The 10,000-nt window shown below is 38.4% G+C and overlaps 1 pseudogene; it reads left to right on the top strand.

The window, feature by feature from the left end:
• The first annotated feature begins 1,235 nt into the window (after positions 1-1,235).
• Positions 1,236-10,000, top strand: part of LOC138042144 (FK506-binding protein-like) — a 10,688-nt pseudogene continuing 1,923 nt past the window's right edge.

Below are 10,000 nucleotides of genomic sequence, written 5' to 3' on the forward strand. Positions count from 1 at the left end.
GAACCATAGGCCCGCCTTACAACCTTAAATCCTGGTAATCAACACTCACAGGGTTGGCCAGGGTTTTGGGTATATGGTATACAGGGGCTTTTTAAATCGGGTATAGGGTATATTGCAGCTTCAATACTGGTATTCGGTTATAGCACTTTCTTTGAATTTCAGGTATACAGTATACAATGTTACATTAATTTTGCGTATATTTGGATAAATTTTGGGTATTTTGGCGAATTTTTTCGGGTATACACAAGTTGGAGCTGAAACCACCATGAGACTGCATGTGATATGTATGGTATATAAATCCATCACCAGTCCGATCCCCCACCCACATTTCCTTTAGGGCTAAAAATTCAATTTTGCATCAGGTTGGCAAGTCAGAAACAAGACAACACTGGACAATAATTATTAATAACCATGTAAGAATGTTTACCTTCTTTTAGCTACCTTAATGTCAATCTTGATATGAATATGAATCGAGAGTTGCCAAATTATTCAATCTTTTATGAATAGTTATTAAGATTTGCTGCAGTTGTCAGGTGCTTGTATAATGAGGTGATTTCTTTAGAAAACACTAGTAAAAAATAATGAAGCCCTCAGAGTGTCCCCAACCTAGCAATCCTTAATCTCTAGAGCTTGCTAAATTAAAAAACAACATGTCCACCCTTGAAAAGCAGTTTAGAATTTCATTTCAGCCCGAGTCGTCACAACTTTCCATAGCGAAGTTGTTAATTATGGAAAAGGAAATGCAATAAGCCTATTATGCTTAAAGCGGTGTCTAGCTGACATTTGCAGACTGCAGACTGCTACAAATAGCACTGATAAACAGTATTTAAGTCTAAGCATCCATTTCAAATAGCGCTGATAAACAGTATTTAAGTCTAAGAACCCATTTTAAAACGGTTAGCTTTCAATAATTGTGATTTAGGGTTAGTCTGCAGTCTGCAGTCTGCAAACGTCAGACACCGAGCTTAAAGTGACTGAGAGAAATTAACAAGGCATGGACACCGATCGACAGGGGCAACTTCATTACCTTCTTGAAGTAAGCGCGAGTAACTTTCTCAAAAGGATGCTTAAACACGTTAATTGATGTCCAAATGCCGGACCATATTCACAGCTCGTTTCAGCCATAAAATCTGCGGAAATTTACTCTTTCTTGGGAAGTCTGCATGTTGTTTCGATTTTACAGGACGTGAAACGTCAATTGCTATTGGCCAACTTTCTTTCCAAAAGCCAATCAAATGAAAGCTTTGAAGATTCCAAAATGGCGGATGATAAAGGTGGAATATGGTGGACGATAGTGGTGCCTTCGCGTTCCCAAGAACTATAATTCGAAAAGGAATTGGATTAGAAACACCTAACTACGGCTCCTTGTGCAAAGGTTATTTGTTATTTTGTCTTTTCTTTTTCTTTGCGTTTTTAATTTGGTCGCTCAAAACGTCTTGATGAGAGAATTAGTTTTGGCAACATATCATTGGTCTGCATGTAGCTATGTAAGCATGATTTTCTCAAGTGTTAATATAATTTTGTCTTTGTATAGTAAAACTGAAAATATTTTATCAAGATGATTCTGTGTCACATACAAGCGAAAAAGATTTTGTGATCGGCGAAGGTAAATATGTAGGCCATTCTAAAGAGAAATTTCTAAATTTAGTGTGTCGTAGTGTGCTTTCATAAGGCGAAATATTAATTTATTCTGTAAGCTTACCTTACCCACTTTTTTTTTTACCTGCAGCCCCTAAAATCGGAAGAGTCACTTTATCGGTGCATTTGAGATTTAAATTTTGGCAGCCTCTTTGATGAAACTGTTTCTTGACCTCTTCCTTCTGCAGGTATCGGAGCACAGCTTACGTAAAGCAAAATTTACAGGACAAGGAAAACTAAATAATTCAAAAAAATGCTTTCCAGTACCTGCAGGGGGCTGGAGGGGGGGAGGGAGGGGGGGGGGGGTGGGAAGAGGGGTGCAGATTAAAATGGAACACAGTGTCCAAGGGGCACAGATGTTTGCACCAGTTAAATTGAAAATAGATTAAATGGGGGTCAATTCATGAATCCCAGAGTAGATGGACATTATGTTAAATAGTCTACAAGCAAATTTTGATTGGCCAGGGTGGCAGAGTATATCAGATTACCATGCAGGAGGTAGCAATTCCTTACCCCGTCTGGATAAACACTGAGGGTCTTAAAATAATTGAGGAGAAAGTTCTAACTTAATTGCGTTTGATGAAGGAGAATGCAGTTCATAATCTTGGGTGTCCTATGGTTTCTAGGGTAACCTTTTTGGAGATTTTTTTTTCGTCTGCTGTCTGTATTTTCTGCACCATTTTGAATGACGACATATGTCAGATGTGCAAAGACTATCGCACACCTCATGGTTTTCATTAGTACCCAGTCTGAGCAAGACTGAGCATCGTAAGGCGATATCTAAAGACTACCTTGAGAAACGTGACACTTACTTACATGTAAATGGTGAGATTTTTTAAGTCTTCTCATGAAGGTACACACCCATGTTTTGGTTGCTGTTTAAGTAATGTTCATCAATCTGAATTTCTAAAATCTTGACATTCCTCTCAGGTAATAAATGAATATACACACATAGGCCCTTGTTGCAACCCTTGTTGTTATATTACACCATTGGATATTAAAGAATCCACATAGTGTAATTGCAAAGAGGTTGGGGCAAGGATTTTATTGTGTTGTGGTCCATCTCTATGTGGCAGCCACCATGCACTTGCTTCATTGCCTCCTTCAGATGCACCAAAATCCAACTCTTTGTATCACTACATGTATGTGCCATGGTTACAAGGGTTTCCTTACACATTATTCCAATATTTCTTCATTTGGTCAATGAATGATATCCACAAACACCACAAATGGAGTGTGTGAAATAGTGGGAAGCTGCAGCTCTTTTGATTTTAAGGTAGAATGATCATACAAATCTTGTCCTATATGTATTAAAGCTGTATTGTATGAAAAACCATTGAAAGATATATTCTTCACTGTAAAATAATGACTGATTTTATAAATTATAATTTTTTTTTTCCAGGAGACAATGAGTTTTCAGAGACCATTGACAAATGTTTAGAATGCATGCACACCAAGGAAGTCTGTGCCATACCCTACAAAAAGGAAAATGGTAACCTGGAATTTGCCAGTTTTTCGGATGGTGACTTGTGGTGTGAAATTGAGCTCCTTTCATTTTTAAAGGTAGATCAGTATTGACACAATTCTTAGCGACTAGTACTTTATTGCAAGGAGAACATTATTAATATTGTTTCAGTCTTTGTATCACCCAATACCAAAGGCCTATCTCCCCTTTAGGCTACTCTCTATGTACCCCAGGGTGGATAGCATCATCCACTGGAAAATATGCATGTAGCTGTAAGAATTAAATTAATGTAGAACACTACCAAGTTTCTTCAAATATTTTTGAAGAAATGAATGTATATTTGAAGTGTGGGCTATAGGCAATTTAAACAACAATTGTCTCTTATTAGAATAAAAAAGGCAGGTCACTCCAGTGCCAGCAGGATTCGAACCCATGTCCTCTATTATGCTAGTGCATTGCTCTGCCAACTGAGCTATGAAGCCAGTCAGCCGGGACCAGGTCAATTTCTTGGGCTTATTTTGTTCCTGTGAAGGACTTGGTGAATCCACCTGCAGGCATTTATAACAGTATTTGTCAGGTGTCTATAAGAAACAATTGCTTAAAATGTCCAGCCATTATACTGCAAGGATCGTTTCTCTAGTAATTAGTCTATATTACCCGCACTTCAAATATGCATTCATTTTCATAGAGTTCTTCACAGGAACGAATGATCTCAGTTGGTACTGTCATGGCATTGCACATTCATCGCAGAGATCATGGGTTCGAATCCAGTGGTAGCCAAAAAATTCAGGCTCCCTTGGTAGCCTCAGAATGGTTCATGTGTTTATAAGAGGCAATTGCTTGACTTGTCCATGGAGAATCACTGCTCTCGTTCTTATTCTTATTTAATCTCGTCTTTTCCTTCTTCTTCTTCTTATCCCCTTTACATCAAAAGTATGACATTGTAGAGAAATGTATAACACATTTCCTCACTTGTCCCTGAGTTAACAGGGATGCAGACTCAAGTGTAGTGGTCATCCCTGCCATCCACCTCAACCTGTAGTAAAGTGCAATGCATCATGGCATGTAGGCTGAGTTTTAGTCATTCTCAAACGGGCTTTCTTCCAGGTAATCAAGTTTCCCTCCTCATCAATTTAATGGGCAATAGCCATATGTAGCAACTGGTTGAGGTGCCTTATATATTCCTTTGGCCTGATCTTGTTGAGCCATGCCCTTCATAATTTCATCCTCAAGACTGCAAGTAAAATTGATTAGCTGGGCTTATTTCTGTCTTCCTCCTTTCTCCTCTTCATACAGTGGTGTAGGTTGGCTTTGATGCCAGTGAACCTGCCAGAGATCATCTGATAATAGACATCACACACTTGACTGCTTATTGGGGATTTATGCAGTGGATAATGTTGTTCTCCTTTTGACCACCTTTTTAATTGCTATACAGTCACACAATTTTGATCGATTTCTGTAATTCTTTTTTTTATTATTGCAGTCAAAAGACCCATGGCATACTACTCCAGAAGAAAAGGTAACAGTTGCAAAGCACCACAAAGCCAAAGGAACAGACTGCTTTAAGGTATAAATTATGTTTATTTATTAGAATTAAACTTTCCCTAGCTAACCCTATTAATTAATGTCTGACTAAAGCTCAATTCAGAATGCTTAATGTTTCTCCAGTTTTCTATCGTTTTTTTCCCTTTTTCCCTGCAAACAATTTTTTAACTCTTCTCTCTTCCTCTTTCCTCCCCTCCCCACCTCCTTCATATCTTCTCCCTACTCTTCTTTACAAACGTTTGCCTGTCATTCCATTTATTTTTGCTTCAGTTCACCACTCCCGTCTCCTTGAATCCTAGTTTAAAGGCTCATGAATAACGTTCTGACATATAAAATTGTAGTTTTTTTTTGTCTAATTTTCCTCAACATTTGTTTATTGCACTCAAACATTTTACTTGATTTGACAAATAATATTTCAGGACAAAAGGGTCTTACCACTGCCTATTAATGATTAAAGTGTCTATCACCTCAAACATTCCTTTCCTCTCAACAATTCTCTTCACTTGTTTAGTTAACACTAATCATTTGGCGTGCTAAACACTCTCCTTCAAAGTCACTCTTCATAAAAGTGGAAAAAAAATGGTTGACATGTAATTTGATCTACATTGTATGACCATACAAGGAGGAGGAGTGGGTTTATTACTGGGTTGACATCACCTACTGCTGTGCATTGTGATAGTACTTTGAAAACAGCGATGCTAAGTAATATGTGATGTCAACCCGGCATCGGGTCCATTCCCCTCCATTGCTTGGTCATGAATCAAACTATGACCGCTTTTCCCATCTTTCAATGTGAATAAAAAAGTGAAAGTTCAATGCAAATTTCAAAAAACAACACGATACATTTGGGATGATTTCTGAGAAAATTTTGTTGATCAGAGGTGATAAGCAATAAAATTATAGCCTTCCATTTAAATACATGTAGCTTCTTGGCATTAGTAAAAGTAATGTAAAGCTCCCAAATACAAAAATTAAAACAAAAATCTTTGCATCCGTCTTCAAATCTCTTACAGGCCAGCAATTGACTTAGTGCATCCAGACGGTATAGCCAGGCTTTGAAGCAGCTTATCTTAATTGGTGACAAATTACCTGACGATAGCAAAGATGAGTTTGAACAACTAAGAGTGTCGTGCCTCCTAAATTTAGCAGCATGCCAGGGAAAGCTTGAACAGTTTGAATTTGTTGCTGAAAACTGTACAAAGGTTAGAAATATTTTATTGTTAAGTAATTGTTGCAGCTTGTCTTTTAGGACTTAATAAAGGTCATGCCCTCAAGTATTTTGTGGAAAAGTTTAGTTTAGCTCCAGAAAACAGCTTTACACTGTAGATCACCCCTGAAGAAGACACTTAAGCTAGGAGCGTCGAAACATCCGGTATTGAATCCTAACTCTTTCAATTAAGTTGCATTCATTTTATGTTTAATTTACATGATTTTTTTGCCTTACAGTTATTCTTCTTTTAATGGGTGCAAAAAGTGCTTGAAGTCGACCACTTTTTAACATTTAAGGCTACTAACGTTTTCAAGCATATGAATGTTTTTCGTTTCTCTACTAAAAGTGAATATAATTGGCCATTTTCTTCATGGTACTTCTGAGGCTCTCAGTTCAATGTGCCGTAAAACGTAGTACTCAAACCAATGATAATCATTTGACTTATTAATGAGCTAGAAGGAGAAAGGGATCCACTCATATGCAATCACAAAGTCCTCTGCAATGCAAAGGAGCCTGTGACATTATGACAATTTAGACAGACCCATAAATATCACTGGATCAGCCATGTACATTGTAACGATTACTAAAGTTAAATTTCGTGTTTTTATTCATTTATATTGTTCCTCTCTCTTCTATTGCCACCCGTGTCTCCTTTTACCCTTCATTATTGTTACTGTAGTTCCATGGGTCTGACCACGTTTCTCTACTACATTGTAAAAGTGAACATAATTGGCCATTTTCTCCATGGTACTTCTGAGGCTCTCAGTTCAATGTGCCGTAAAACGTAGCAAACCAATGATAATCATTTGACTCATTACTAAGCTAGAAGGAGAAAGGTATCCACTCATATATGCAATCACAAAGTCCTCTTCAATGCAAAATGTCTTCCAAAACGGATAGGCAAGGAGCCTGCGACATAATATGACAATAAGACAGACCCATAAATATGACTGGATCAGCCATGTCATTGTTACGATTACTACGTGTTTTTATTCATTTATATTGTTTCTCTCTCTTCTATTGCCACCCGTGTCTCCTTTTACCCTTCATTAGGGAGCTTAAGCAATGACAACGGCGACGGCAACGAGAACGTCATCTCAAAATATAAATTTGCGTTATTTTAATCGCTTCGTGACTATTTCAACGTTTTTAATATGACAAGGGTGTGGTATTTCCTCAAGATGACACCAGTCGGAATGCCACTCCATTTTAGGAGAGAAAATGAAAATTTATCCTCAAGTGCTGACGTTCTTCATAAAACCTCAAACTTGACTATTTCACGTTGCTGTTTTGCTGACGACGGCAAAGAAATGGACAAAAGTGAAAACCGCACGTGCAGGGCGTGTAAAGCTATTGTTTTTACCCACTGAATATGCAAATTCGTGACGTTCTCGCTGCCGTCGCCGTTGTCGTTGCTTAAGCTCCCTATTATTGTTACTGTAGTTTCATGGGTCTGACCACGCGTTTATTCCTTTATAGGTACTTGCAATGTCACCCACAAATCTTAAGTCTCTCTTCAGAAGAGGCCAGGTAAGTTCACACAATGTCAATTTAACAGTGGATTGATTGACGAGTGGTTGTGAAGCTTTTATTATGTATTGATGTGGGACCGTTGCAAGTAAACTCAAGTCAAGGGCACCCAACAAGCAAAATTTGAGTGAGATTTCTAGGCTCCAGACTGTCTAAAGAGATGTTTTTATCACCTGGAGAAATTTGATCTCTTCGGACATCTTAGCTGAAAACTGAGAATTTTATGGAACGATATATGTTCATTTCAGAAATTGCTAGCTGAACGTTACTATCTTCTAAGGACTTCCAACCCGACCATTTCCTCCTCCGAAACTGCTAGGTGACCTTTTCAAGTGCCAAAAATTACACAAATATCCCTTCCGAAAACGTAAGGGTCTGCTTTTTCCTGGTAAAGAATCTTGTAGGAAATGTTTTAGTAAAGAAATATTGGGGAGCAAGCAAGGACGACGACGACGACGACGGCTACGAGAACGCAACAAAACAATGGGTTTAATTAGCAAAAACAATAGTTCTGCACGCTCTGCACGTGCGTTTTGCATTTTGATACATTTCTTTGCCGTTCTCGTCTTGACAACGACGTGAAATGATCAAAGTTGAGGTCATGTGGAGGACGCGAGCACCTGACGATCAATTTTCAATTTTCTCTCTAAATATCCACACCGTTCTCACCAATTTTATTCTGACAATGTGGATTCATATTCTCCTTGCCAAGCGACTTGGAGCAATCGCAAAATTATTACAGTAACAGGAAATAATATTTTTAGACAACGTTCTCGTAGCCGTCGTCGAGTCGTCCTTGCGTAACTATTAGAAAGCTTAAGCAACGACAACGGCGATGGCAACGAGAACGTCAGGAATTTGCATATTTAGTGGGTAAAAACAATAGCTTTGCACGCCCTGCACGTGCGGTTTTCACTTTTGTCCATTTCTTTGCCGTCGTCAGCAAAACAACAACGTGAAATAGTCAAGTTTGAGGTTTTATGAAGAACGTCAGCACTTGAGGATAAATTTTCATTTTCTCTCCTAAAATGGAGTGGCGTTCCGACCACACCCTTGTCATATTAAAAACGTTGAAATAGTCACGAAGCGATTAAAATAACGCAAATTTATATTTTGAGATGACGTTCTCGTTGCCGTCGCCGTTGTCATTGCTTAAACTCCCTATTGAATTGTTTTGCAACGTAGAAGCGACATTCTTAGAATAGTTTGGCTTGGCCTCGTCGTTTAAGCCGCTGTTACACGTTGAGACTTTTAACTGAAACTTGTGTGAAACGGCGCGGCAAAACGAGTCTCAGAAGGCGTTGCACCGTGTAACATGAAAGGTCGAAACTGGTTCGTTCTCGTTGAAGGTGATGTTAAAGTGTTTCTGCCGGTTTCTGATTGGCTTACGCTGCGTAGCGTAACAAGACCGAGCGGGACCAGTTTCACAAAGTGTTGTTACACGGGGAAACTCCTGTTTTTATCACCACTGCGATTGCTGCCACCGTTGCAGAAGTAGGTGGTTCTACTTTTCTTGAAACTTTTCTCGCAACGGAAGTTCAAAAAAAGTTTCACGAAACCGACCATGTTAGCCGGTACAATGCCTAACCTGAAACTTGTCTCGCATCTCCGTTGCACACAAGTTTTAGCTAAGAGTTTCAACATGTAACATCAGGGGCTTTAAGATGTTGAATTTGCTTGTGGATGCTCTAGATTCAAATACGGCCTTTAACCACAGATTGGGTTTTTTTGTTTTTTTCTCATTTTTATATCCTTACTTTTAAAATGCCAGTTAAATGAGTCACTTTTTACAATATCAACTTATTTTTAATGAATATATACGAAACTTATAAATGTTTTCAAATTAACACAAAACGAATTTCGATTGGTTTAATATTTAAAGCTCACGAAGACCCTCACTTATGTCCAGAAACGCAAACAATAAGCCATTTTCGAGTTCATATCTGTCTCCTGTTCAAAGCGAGTCTAAGTGTGAAGTTTTCATTCAGATGTAAAGCAGAAGTAATTACCATCACAAAAACTTTGCACTTAGACTCGCTTTGAACAGGAGGCAGACATGAACGGGGAAATGGCCCATTAGATGCACGCCCAGTTTTGACATCTAATACGAAGTAATCATTTTCTTCCAATTTTCAACAATAGAGCGAGTTTCAATCGAGTTGTAAAACCAGAAACAAAGTAATTACTTTGGCCAATCAAAAAGCACGGAGACAATCCAGTAAACCAATCAAAAGTCGAAGTAATTACACGTAGCCGACACAAAGCGCGGGAAAATGTGAATTATGTATAAAATGAAGCTAATTAATTATCAGTATCATTTTTATACCGGTCAGTCATAGAGTTCTTGGTGTTTTGACGGAATCTAGAAAAAGGGAATAATCTGCTTTACATCAAGAGCTAATGAATTCCAAAGTTTAACACCAAAAAAACAAAGAGAATGAATACCGTATTGTGAACCTGGTTCAGATGGCGAGTTTTTCTATTTGTGTCTCTACAGGCATTCGTTTGTTTGAATGAATATGAGAAGGCGAAGGAGGATTTAGAAAAGGTTGGAAAGCGTCTAGAAAGTACCAGTCTCCCTCCTTCCCTCCCTCCCTCCTCTCCAGCACGTT

The sequence above is a fragment of the Montipora capricornis genome, chromosome 3 (genome assembly GCF_036669925.1).
Source record: "Montipora capricornis isolate CH-2021 chromosome 3, ASM3666992v2, whole genome shotgun sequence".
Classification (NCBI taxonomy): domain Eukaryota; kingdom Metazoa; phylum Cnidaria; class Anthozoa; order Scleractinia; family Acroporidae; genus Montipora; species Montipora capricornis.